Source organism: Macaca thibetana, chromosome 19 (assembly GCF_024542745.1).
Source record: "Macaca thibetana thibetana isolate TM-01 chromosome 19, ASM2454274v1, whole genome shotgun sequence".
NCBI lineage: Eukaryota > Metazoa > Chordata > Mammalia > Primates > Cercopithecidae > Macaca > Macaca thibetana.
In genome coordinates, this window is record NC_065596.1 from 36638982 (window position 1) to 36651890 (window position 12909).

At 51.2% G+C, this 12909-nt stretch overlaps 1 protein-coding gene across 4 annotated transcripts in view; it reads left to right on the forward strand.

The window, feature by feature from the left end:
• The window catches only part of ZNF444 (zinc finger protein 444), a 319216-nt gene that overhangs the window by 289196 nt on the left and 17111 nt on the right, over positions 1-12909 (forward strand). Inside the window, exon 2 of one of the 4 annotated variants that reach the window (XM_050771780.1) lies at positions 11759-11795. The gene's annotated coding sequence lies outside the window, so the exon portion shown is untranslated. The other 3 variants (XM_050771781.1, XM_050771784.1, XM_050771782.1) reach the window with 3 other exon arrangements.

A 12909-nucleotide genomic window follows, 5' to 3' on the forward strand; every position in this document is an offset into this window, starting at 1 on the left:
GACTACAGACAAGGGTGGGTGCCCACAGCCAAAATAGGGGGTCTGGAGGAAGGGTCCAGGTAGCCACAGGCATTCCCTCATGCTGTGTTCACCACTGTCCAGAGAATTAATAAGATAACCCAAATTTCTCCAGCTTCACTTACCATATGGCATTTAACCCTCAAGTCAATCTCATAGAGTAGGTGCTGGAAATGGAAGAAAGACACATATGTAAATGTGTGTACATGCTTCCAAGAGGATATACGAATGCATTTCTTCTCTAAGAATGAAATGTTGGCTGGGCGTAGTGGCTCACATCTGTAATCCCAGCACTTTGGGAGGCCAGGGCAGGAGGATCACTTGAGGCCATGAGTTGGATACCAGCCTAGGCAACATAGAAAGACTCCATCTCTACAAAAAAAAAAACTAGGTGTGGTGGCGCAAGCCTGTGGTCCCAGCTATTCAGGAAGCTGAGACAGAAGGATTACTTTAGCCCAGGAGGTTGAGGGTGCAGTGAGCCATGATGGTGCCAGTGCACTCCAGCCTTGGTGACAGAGCAAGACCCTGTTTCAAAAATCATCATCATCATCATCAAATGTTTATCTCATTGAAATGCATTTCTAAATACATTTGTTAAAGAATAAATCCTCAATTTAAATGGAATTGTCCATCCATTGCACTTTGTCCTTGAAAACTTGTTGTTGTTGTTGTTGTTGTTGTTGTTGTTGTTTTTTAGACTGAGTTTCGCTCTTTCCCCCAGGCTGGAGTGCAGTGGTGTGATGTCGGCTCACCACAACGTCCCCCTCCCAGTTTCAGGCGATTCTCCTGCCTCAGCCTCTCGAGTAGCTGGGATTGCAGGCGCCTTCCACCACACCCAGCTAATTTTTGTATTTTTAGTAGAGACGGGATTTCAACATGATGGCCAAGTTGGTCTCGAACTCCTGAGTTCATGATCTGCCTGCCTCGGCCTCCCAAAGTGCTGGGATTATAGGCATGAGCCACCGCATTCGGCCTGCCCTCTAAAACTTGTGATGCCAAGCAGAAAAAATAGACCAAACCAAACACCCAAAGACCTCCTTAACTATAAAGCTTATTTTCATTTAATAAGAAAAATATAGTATGACCCTTTAGGCTTCAGTTCATTTCAAGCAAATCCTTCTGTGGTAATGACAACATGAAAAAATTAACGAGGGCTCTTAAATAAATCGTAAAACCTGTTAAACTTTCTCTCCAGGTGGTGGATTGTTCCCAGTGCTATAAAAGTTCAGTGTAAATTCCAAGCGGTTTTGAGGAACGCTTCTACCTGTTTTCTTCTTGTTGCTGCAGGAGTTTATTTATCCAGAGCAGTTTTTCCTGACATTATTGCACACAGTAAAATGTCTGAGGTTGCTGGTTATGTATTTTATTTTATTTCATTTCATTTCATTTTATTTTATTTTATTTCATTTCATTTCATTTTTTCAGATGGAGTCTCACTCTGTCCCCCAGGCTAGAGTGCAGTGACATGATCTCGGCTCACTGCAACCTCTGCCTCCCGGGTTCACACCATTCTCCTGCCTCAGCCTCCTGAGTAGCTGGGACTACAGGCGCCTGCCACCACACCCGGCTAACTTTTTGTATTTTTTAGTAGAGACGGGGTTTCACTGTGTTAGCCAGGATGGTCTCAATCTCCTGACCTCGTGATCCACTCGCCTCAGCCTCCCAAAGTGTTGGGATTACAGGCATGAGCCACCACGCCCGGCCGAGGTTGCTGGTTAGATCTTACAGACCCCTGCCTACCCAAAGGGGCTGCTTGGAGAAGTGGCACCAGTCTGTGAAGGTCAGACAGCCTGGGCCATAATTCTCAGCCCTGTCTCCTGAAGGTTGTGCAGTGTGGTGAGGAGAGAGAGAGAGAGAGAGAGAGGCTTTGGGCCCCTCCAAACCTCTGTGGAATGGCCAGAAATAGCACAAGAGGTCCTCAATGTCCGAGAGTAACTGGCACTGGGAAAAGACCACTTAATACAACAGTCCATATTTTATATTTATGCAAGACAGTTATTTTCATGTTTGTTTGGGATTCTCGACAAATGAAACAACAAAAAAACCATTTTAAGAAAATACGGGCCGAGCCAGGTGTGGTGGCTCATGCCTGTAATCCCAGCACTTTGGGAGGCCGAGGTGGGTGGATCATGAGGTCAGCCATTCAAGACCAGCCTGGCCAAGATGGTGAAGCCCCATCTCTACTAAAAATACAAAAAAATTAGCTGGGCATGGTGGCGAGCGCCTGTCATCCCAGCTACTCAGGAGGTTGACACAGAGAATTGCTTGAACCTAGGAGGTGGAGGTTGCGGTGAGCCGAGATTGTGCCACTGCACTCCAGCCTGGGCGACAAAACGAGACTTGGTCTCAAAAAAAAAAAAAAAAAAAAATTGTATTCTGTACAAAGAGTCACACCACAACAGCAAAAATTCAACACCTTCCTTCCTCTGACAACATCCCATTCTTTACTGCCGCTTCCTTACCCTTGAAAACGCAACCCTGCGCTATCTTCCTGCCTTCAGGGCAAAAATTAAAGAGAAGAGCTGGGCATGGTGGCTCAAACCTGTAATCCCAGCCACGTGGGAGGCTGAAGCGGGAGGATCCCTTGAGGCAAGGAGTTCAAGATCAGCCTGGGCAACATAACAAGACCCTATCTCTGTACTTAGAAAAAAAAATTGAAGCCGGGTGCGGTGACTCATGCCTGTAATCCCAGCACTTGTGGGAGGCCGAGGTGGGTGGATCACATGGGGCCAGGAGTTCGAGACCAGCTTGGCCAACGTTGTGAAACCCTGTCTCTACTAAACATACAAAAATTAGCTGGGCATGGTGGCCTGTGTCTATAATTCCAGCTACTCGGGAGGCTGAGGCATGAGAATCCCTTGAACCTGGGAGGTGGAGGTTGCAGTGAGCCAAGATCGCGTCACTGCACTCCAGCCTGGGCGACAGAGCGAGACTGTCTCAAAAAAAAAGGAAAAGGCCGGGCGCGGTGGCTCAAGCCTGTAATCCCAGCATTTTGGGAGGCCGAGACGGGCGGATCACGAGGTCAGGAGATCGAGACCATCCTGGCGAACACGGTGAAACCCCATCTCTACTAAAAAATACAAAAAACTAGCCGGGCGAGGTGGCGGGCGCCTGTAGTCCCGGCTACTCGGGAGGCTGAGGCAGGAGAATGGCGTAAAAACCCGGGAGGCAGAGCTTGCAGTGAGCTGAGATCCGGCCACTGCACTCCAGCCTGGGCGACACAGCGAGACTCCGTCTCAAAAAAAAAAAAAAAAAAGGAAAAAAAAATTATGGAGGAATCCAATCCGTGCATTGCCCTGCTTCTTAAGCCTTCATTAGAACTGCTCCCCACTTCCCCCAACCCCCGGCAGAGCCGTCTAGCGCAAGCCCTAACGCTCTGAAAGGCCTCTTCTGACTGCTTGTACAGTGATCCCCTGGAATGCGTCCTCCCTTGCTGAACCAAGATAAATAAACCTCACTGACTGCCAGTGGTTCTTTTGGCCCTTGATCAGCTTTCCGCGTCTTACTCGATGCACTTAATTAGCAAAGCCCAATTCAGCCCGGAACTCTAGCTCTCCGGAGGTCTGGGAGATGCACCTTCAATCTCCAACCGGAGAGATTTCTCTCCAAAGAGTAAAGGGGTGGAAGTGGGGGCGAGACGGAAGCTGCAGTATCAACCTCAGAGAAGCCGCATTCACTCTGGCCAGACACTGCGAGATACAGTTAGAAAGAATTTCCAAGGAATTCTTCTCTGCCTTGGCGGTGAGGGTAAGGTCGGCTTGACTCTCTCCTCCTGGAGGCCCTGCTCACTCTCTGAACGTCTAAGGAAGAGGATGTATCTGGCCGGTGGAAAACCTGCTGCCTCAGCTAGGCGGGGACCTCAGAATGCCCTTTTTTTTTCTTTTTCTTTTCTTTTCTTTTTTTTTTTTGAGATAGAGTCTGGCACTGTTGCCCAGGCTGGAGTCCAGTGGTGTGATCTTGGCCCACTGCAACCTCCGCCTCCCAGGTTCAAGCGATTCTCCTGCCTCAGCCTCCCAAGTAGCCGGGATTACAGGTGCACGCCACCATGCCTGGCTAATTTTTGTATTTTTAGTGGCGATGCGGTCTCACCATGTTGGCCAGACTGGTCTCGAACTCCTGACCTCAGGTGATCCACCCACCTCGGCCTCCCAAAGTGCTGGGATGACAGACGTGAGCCACCGCGCCTGGCCAGAATGGCCTTCTTGAGCCTCAGCTTCCTCATCTGTGAGAGAGGCTCAGGACACCTGCCGCTGGCCTTAAAACCCAAGTCTCTTGCTGTGTCACCTGCTCCACTGAGCCTTGATTATCCCAACTGTAAAATGGGGTGATCCTCTGATGAGATCTGCTGCCTTGGCAGCTGAGCATGAGGGGGAAATCAGATAATGGGCAGTGTGATCCATCATTAAGCAATTCGTTCATTAATTTCATTATCTTTTCTCAAACGTTTCCTGGGGCCTAGGGAGCCAAAGATGACTCAGGTTCAGATCCAGCCCCCTGGGAGCCCACACTGCCAGACACAGACTGACATCCGTACGCGATCCCCCCTCCCGTTCTGCTGGTTCTCCCCCTCACATGCTCACTCAGGCATCCATCATCCACTCACCCATAAACACAACCTGAGCCTCCAGAGATGAACCAAACCCCATCCCTGCCCTGGGGGATCTTACTGCTTCAAAGCACCACACAAAGAGAAAAACCTTAATTATTATTTGGGGCAATAATTATAGCAGAGCTACAAAGGAGCCGAGAAGCTGGAAGGTATGAGCTAAATTTGCTGTCAGAGGAATTCTCGCCCTCAGGCCTGGGAAGCAGGGTAAGAACCACTTGCCTTCACTCTTATTTACTCGTTCACAGGCAGGCCCCAAGCCAGGAGCTGGGTACAGCAGGCAAGGAGGGTTGGTCTCTGTTGCTGAGTCGCTCAGTGTGAGGTGGGCGGAGCAGTCACCCAAAAATAGTATATGAAATGGAGAAAGAGGGGGCTCTGTGGAAGCGCCAATGAGGCACTTGGTCCAGGCTTACAGGTGTGGGGGTGGTCTGGGAAGGCTTCCTGGAGGAGGGGACATCTGATCACAGAGGATTATACAATGTTACCAGATGAAGAAGTGGAGGAAGGACATTTCCAGGAAGTCGTTCCTTCATTTCATTCCTCACCAATATTTATGGCCTGCTTACCATGCATTAGGCCCTGTCCTAAACGATGGTGTGCCAACATTGCACAGATTATCAAGGTGATATTTATGTAAACAGGACCCAGGGCAAAATTAAAATGCAGAGCCCTGTATTTAAAAAAAAAAAAAAAATAGATTAAGAATGTCAAGCTGGGTGTGGTAGCTGTAATCCCAGCTACTCAGGAGGCTGAGGCAGGAGGATCTCGTGAGGCCAGGAGTTGGTGAGGCCTTCTTTCCTTTTTTTCCTTTTTTTTTTTTTGTGACAGAGTCTCGCTCTGTCTCCCAGGCTGGAATGCAGTGGCTGGATCTCGGCTCACTGCAAGCTCCGCCTCCCGGATTCACGCCATTCTCCTGCCTCAGCCTCAGCCTCAGCCTCAGCCTCCCGAGTAACTGGGACTACAAGGGCCCACCACCACACCTGGCTAATTTTTTGTATTTTTAGTAGAGATGGGGTTTCATCATGTTAGCCAGGATGGTCTCGATCTCCTGACCTCGTGATCCTCCCGCCTCGGCCTCCCAAAGTGCTGAGATTACCGGTGTGAGCCACCATGCCCGGTAAGACCTTATTTCTTTAAAAAAAAAAAAAAAATGTCAGGCCAGGCACGGTGGCGGGCGCCTGTAGTCCCAGCTACTCGGGCTGAGGCAGGAGAATGGCGTGAACCCGGGAGGCGGAGCTTGCAGTGAGCCGAGATCGCGCCACCGCACTCCTGCCTGGGTGACAGAGCGAGACTCCGTCTCAAAAAAAAAAAAAAAAAAAGTCAAGATGGCCACAGCTGGGCATTCAACCAAGTGCAGGGCACCCTGCAACCACACAGGTTGCATCCCATGAAGCTGGCCCTGGATATATGTGACTTGCTGTCACTTTTGGCTTCAACAGACCTGACTCAGAATGGCTTGAGGGGACTTTTTACTTCATACCAAGAGAAGCCTGGAGGTAGGGCAGGTCCAGCCAAGGTTGGTTAAAATTCAGCTGCCAAACCATGCCGTGAAGAAGCCAGGTTCCTCCGTCTCCCCTCCCTTCCATCCTAAGTGAGCAGCTCCCACTACCAGCCCTCATGGTACCCAGGTGGCTGCCCCAGCTTGAAGTGTCACCTGCAGACAGGGCAGGGCTCCAGGAAAACTGTTTCTTCCAATTTATCTGTTGCTTAAGAGTTGGGAAAAACCTTTCCCAGCAGTGGCCCCAGCAAATCTGCCTCCAGGTTTCATTGGCCAGAATAGTGTCACATACCTGAGTGTCAACCAATGGCTGGCAAGGAGAAGGAGCACAGCATGATTGTCTTTTTTTTTTTTTTTTTTTTTTTTTTGAGACGGAGTCTCGCTCTGTCACCCAGGCTGGAGTGCAGTGGCTCTATCTCGGCTCACTGCAAGCTCCGCCTCCCGGGTTTACGCCATTCTCCTGCCTCAGCCTCCCGAGTAGCTGGGACTACAGGCGCCCGCCACCTCGCCCGGCTAATTTTTTTGTATTTTTAGTAGAGACGGGGTTTCATTGTGTTAGCCAGGATGGTCTCGATCTCCTGACCTCGTGATCCGCCCGTCTCGGCCTCCCAAAGTGCTGGGATTACAGGCTTGAGCCACCGCGCCCGGCCATGATTGTCTTACATCAATAAGGACCTGCTCCTGGTCGGGCGCGGTGGCTCACGCTGGTAATCCCAGCACTTTGGGAGGCTGAGGTGGGCGGATCACTTGAGATCAGGAGTTCGAGGCCAGCCTGGCCTACATGGTGAAATCCCGTCTCTGATAAAAATACAAAAAAAAAAATTAGCCGGGCGTGGTGGCGCATGCCTGTAATCCCAGCTACTTGGGAGGCTGAGGCAGGAGAATTGCTTGAACCCAGGAGGCAGAGGTTGCAGTGAGCCAAGATCGCACCACTGCACTCCAGCCTGGGTGACAGAGCAAGATTCTGTCTCAAAAAAAAAAAAAAAAAAAAAGCTAAAAAAAAGGACCCGCTCCTTATTGGGCCCTTGGGCCCTTATTCACCACCCCCACCCCCAATCCCAACTCTCTGAGTGAGTTATGACCTCCACTCAAGTGAAGTGGAGTTTGGAGCCTTGCCCTCACCCACTGTGCTAGGCCCAAAACTCTGGCTGGACACTGACTCCATGTACTCTGTCCACCCTCGTATCCTTTGCGCCTGTACAACATCTCATCTGTCTCATCATAGGTGTCCAGTTTGTCTGAAGCAAACAGATGCTGAGCAGACAATAGCCTGTGGTGAAACAAGCTGTTTTTGTTACATGGATGTGGGGAGGGAGGGAAGAGTCAACTTTGCATTTGAGTTGGGCTTGCTTTTATTAGTGAATCCACTGGAGGTTAAGTAAGAATAGCGAATGTTTACTGAATTCTTACTCCCTGCCAGGTAGCCTTCTGAGTGCTTTGCATGTATTAATTCATGAATCCTCCCAAGCACCTTGGGACTACTCTAAAGTGCAGGAAGCCGTGACTTTCTAGAGTGCAGGCAGGAGGTATCCCCTGGAGGCCTTGTTCAAGTAAATCGCTGGGCCCCCTGCTAGAGTTTCTGATCCAGTCTGAGGCAGAGACCGAGACTCTGCATTTCTTTTTTTAGATGGAGTTTCACTCTTGTTGCCCAGGCTGGAGTGCAATGGCGCCATCTCAGCTCACCACAACCTCTGGCTCCCAGGTTCAAGTGATTCTCCCGCCTCAGCCTCCTGAGTAGCTAGGATTATAGGCGTGTGCCACCACGTCCGGCTAATGTTTTTGTATTTTTAGTAGAGATGAGGTTTCTCCATGTTGGTCAGGCTGGTCTCAAGCTCCCGACCTCAGGTGATCCGCCCGCCTCGGCCTCCCAAAGTGCTGGGATTACAGGCGTGAGCCACTGCACCCGGCCGAGAGTCTCCATTTCTAACAAGCTCCCAGGTGATGTTGTGCAGCCGGTCTGGGGACTACACTTTGAGAAGTGCTGCGTTAGAGGAACTTAAAAGAGTGACCGGTGAGGCCGGGTGTGGCCGGGTGTGGTCTCAAAAAAAAAAAAAAGAGAAAAAAAAAGTGGCCAACGAGTTGAAACATAGTGATGAAGAGGGGAGGGGAACGGTGTTGGATTGAGAGCCTGTGTGAACGCTGTATGTGACATGCAGGCACCTGGCCAACCAGGAAGCGGTGGCTGGAATAGTCCTCCGGATCTTCCTGCCAAGCTGTGTGCCCCCGCTCAGTTCTGCAGTGCTTCTGAGGGCCATGCTTTTCTCACACACACACAAAGGCACTCTATAAGCCAAAGAAACTCTGGGTCTGAAAGCAGATCATGTGGGACTGTGCAGGCCAGCGACGAGGGTTTGCAATGGAGGGTTTTAAGCAAAAGTGACATGACCCTTTTTAAGTTTAAATAAGATCCCTCTGGGGCCAGGTTCGGTGACTCATGCTTGTAATTCCAGCACTTTGGGAGGCTGAGGCGGGTGGATCACCTGAGGTCAGGAGTTCGAGACCAGCCTGGCCAACATGGTGAAACCCCATCTCTACTAAAAATACAAAAAAATTAGCTGGACATGGCGGGCGCCTGTAATCCCAGCTACTCAGGAGGCTGAGGCAGGAGAATCGCTTGAATCCATGAGGTGGAGGTTGTAGTGAGCCGAGATGGAACCATTGCACTCCAGCCTGGGTGACGACAGGGAAAACTCCATCTCAAAAAAAAAAAATTCCCTCTGATGAACGGGTCAACAAAATATGGTCCATGTATGCAACAGAATATTAGGCAATCTTTAAAAGGAAGGAGATTTTGACACATGCTACAACATGGATGAACCTTGAGGACATTTTGCCAAGTTAAATAAGACAGTCACAAGAGACAAATACTGTATGATTCCACTTACATGAAGTATTAATGTAGTCAAAATCACAGAACCTAGGCCGGGTATGGTGGCTCACATCTGTAATCCCAACACTTTGGGAGGCCGAGGCAGGTGGATCACTGGAGCCCGGGAGTTTAAGCCCAGCCTGGGTAACATGGCGAAACCCCATCTCTACAAAAAAAAAGAAGGAAAGAAAAAAAAGTAGCTGGGTGTGGTTGTGTGCACCTGCAGAGAATACCTTGAGCCTGGGAGGGGAAGTCACAGTGAGCCGAGACTGAGCCACTGTACTCCAGCCTGGGCGACAGACAGAGTCTGACTCTGCTGCCCAGACTGGAGCGCAGTGGTACAGTCTTAGCTCCCTGTACCCCAACCTCTGCCTCCTAGGTTCAAGTGATTCTCTGGCTTCACCCTCCCGAGTAGCTGGGATTACACACGCCCGCCACCACGCCCAGCTAATTTTTATATTTTTAGTAGAGACAGGGTTTCACCTTGTTGACCAGGCTGGTCTTGAACTCCTGACTTTGTGATCTGCCCGACTCGGCCTCCCAAAGTGCTGGGATTACAGGCGTGAGCCACCGCGCCCGGCCTCGCTTGAACGTACTTAATGCTACTGAACTGTACCTTAAAAATGATTAAGACGGTAATTTTTATCTTATATATATTTTACCACAGTAAAAAGAAAGATCCCTCTGGCTGCTGTGTGGAGTAGGAACTGGAGGCGCAGGAAGCAGAAGAGGCCAGAGTGGAAGCATGACAATGTCTAAAGAAGCCATGGGGACTTAGACCAGGTGGTAGCCGTAGACAGCAGAGCTGTGGACAGCTTCTGACTCTATTCTGAAGACAGAACCAATAGGACCTGATGACAGATTGCATGCGGCGGGTGATGAAAAAGAGGAATTGGCTGGGCATGGTGGTTCACGCTTGCAATCACAGCACTTTGGGAGGCCGAGGAGGCAGATCACTTGAGGCCAGGAGTTTGAGACCAGCCTGGCCAACACGGCAAATCCCATCTCTATTAAAAATACAAAAATTAGCTGGGCATGGTGGTGCACGGCCGTAGTCCTGGCTGCTCAGGAGGATGTGGCACAAGAATCGCTTGAGACTGGGAATCGGAGGTTGCAGTGAGCTGTGATCACATCACTGCACTCCAGCCTGGGTGACAGAGCCAGACCCCGTATCAAAAAACAAAACAAAACAAACAAAAAAAGAATCAAGGGCTGCTTTTCTATTTTTGGCCTGAACATTTGGGTGAATGATGGACTTGCTATCTAAGATGATAGAGTAATGGGAAGGAATAAGTTTCTTCACAAGGTAGGGGAGAAAAATTCTCTACTGTCCACCTTAGGTTTGAGATGCCTATTAAGAAATCCAAGTGGAGATGTCAAGTAGGCCATCGGATATGAGTGGGAAGAAGATCACCGTGTTCTAGGAGCAGAAAGGAGGCATGACTGGAACCCATTAAACACGAGAAGACAGAGGGTAGATAGGTGGGCCAGGGCAGGTTAGGCCACCGTGGGCAAACTGGTCACAAGGTTCTGAGTCAACCACTCATCGCGTGTGAAACCTGGGGCAAGTTGTTCATTTATGAATATGGTAAGAGGAACAACCTCCATGTAATGAATGCTTGTTATGGGTAAGCCACTGTCTTCCTTTTTATGGCGCAGAGTCTTCGGATCAGCCCGGGAGGTGGGGGAGGGGAGGGGATTCTCTTATCCTTGTTGTACAGAGGAGGAAATACGCCGCGGGCTGAGGTAGGGCTTGTATGAGCCATAATCAGGTCTGGAACTGTCTAGATAAAGGGCGTCAGCTGATCTCTTAGGATGTCTGTCTTCTTCGCAGTCCTGAGATGCAGAAACTGAGGCCTCAGGACGGGGAAATAGTCTGTCCAATGGGGCAGAGCGAGGACGCGCGGCACGTAGCGCTGTCCCCCAGTTCACACCAGGAAAAACTGAGGCTAAAGAGAGGGCGGTGTCCTGTCCAGGTTCACACAGGAAGAGCCAAACCGAGGCCCCCGCGCTGGCCCCCTCCTGAACCACCGCCCACCCCAGAACAGGAGGGCGGCCCGCTCACGTCCTGATTCCTGGCACCGACATCTGCTCTTAAGCTCTGCCCGGGTGGAGAGTGAGGACACACACACAGAAAAAGCGATCCGTAGTCAAGGAGACGTAGCCTGCACTCCTGATTGGCGCAGAACTCTAGCCTGGTCTCCTCCTCCTCTTCGCTTGCCAGCTTCTAGAGCTCTGGAGGCCCCACCTCCCAAATGCCCGGCGGTGCCCGACCTCCCCTAATCTCCACAACAGCGCCGCCATGGCTCCTCCTACTCCTCCCTCTTTTTTTTCTCGACACGTCTGCGCATGCCCAGGGCCCGCGCGCAGACTACTGGGAAGCCTCCTCGTGCATTCTGGGAAATGTATTCCAAAGCCTGACGCGCTCAGAGAGCCCGCGACACTTGCGCCGTCAAGGCCCAATAGGCCGCAGACGACGCTTTCGTGCATCTTGGGAAATGTAGTTCCAGTGTTGGGGAAGACGCCAGGCGGTGACAAACAAGGGTGAGCGGGTCCCCACGGCGAGGGCCAATGGGCAGCTGCCTTTGCCGCGATGCTTCCTGGGAGTTGTAGTTCGGCTTGAAGCCGGGGCCGCATGGGGAGTTGTTGGGCGGAACGAGCGACTCGGAGTATGGGATTGGGGGAGGGGGACGGGGGGGGGGGGTGTTTGGCGCAAAGCCTGCTGGGGCATGGAGTCCCAGTGAGCTTTGTGCGCATGTGCGGGGAGGTGATGGGGCTTGGGGGGCATCGCCTGAGAGAGTGAGGTGAGCTAGGGGGGAAGGAGGGAGGGATCGGAGGGGGGCGGTTGGACGAAGGAGGGACCAGCGGTTGGACGGGAAGGGGGGCGCCGGGGCCCTCAGGAGGGAGAAATGGAAGAGATGGGAGACTTGCGGGGAGGGGAGGAGAAGGGGGCTGAGTGATGGGGGAGGGGTTGGGAGCGAGAACTAGAGGGGGAGGGACTTGGAGAGGGGGAGGGGTGGATAGTGGGAGGGGGGTCGTGGATCCTCGAGGTCCTGAAAGCGGAGAGAGAAACTGAGGGAGAGGACGGGGGAGGGGCGGGACGGGGGAGGGACAGATGGGGGAGGGAAGGGGGAGGGACAGGTAGGGAAAGGGAAGGGGACCCAAGCAGGGGTGGGCTGTGAGATGAAAGCTGAGTGGGAAGCTGGACCCTACAAAGGAGTCTGGGGGCGCCGGGACCGGACCCCTTCGGAAAGGTTTGCGGGAAGGGGCTTCCGGGGACGATGGTTATTGTCGTAACGTAGATACAGTGCAGGTGGCTCTTTTTGTGCGCTGCTTCTACAAGTGCAACTTTTACAGAGTTGTGAGATTCCTGAAGATAACTCGTTGAGGAGCATCTGCCTTTTTAGCTTGTTGCAAGGCATTATTACCTTCGGTAATATGTGTAAAGTGCTTAGAAACTGTTTATTGTCATCTGAAGTTGACCCCCGCCACCTCTACCCCAGTCAGGATGATCTATATCCATCTTAATGCCTATTGCAATGTATACTTAGTATTTTAATCTGTGTGCGTGTTCACAGCAGTGTCCCCTGGGCACCTTGCAGGAAACCTTCGACAAAGTAACCCTAAGTCTGACTGGACACTTACTAGCCAGGTGTGGTTCTCAGCATTTTTGTTTTCCATCACTTTACAGTCAGCGAAATGGAGATACAGTGTATTACAAAAGGTGCCTTGTACCTTGTCCAAGGACACAGAACTGGTAGGAGGCAGAGCTGGAATTTGCCCCAGAGCCTTTGTGCTGTAGGTAAATATTTGTCCAGTGGGCTAGCGGCTCTCAACCAGGAGTGGTTTTGTCCCCCAGGGGACATTTGGCAATGTCTGGAGACTTTTATTTGTTTTTCCAACTTTGGAAGTGCTGCT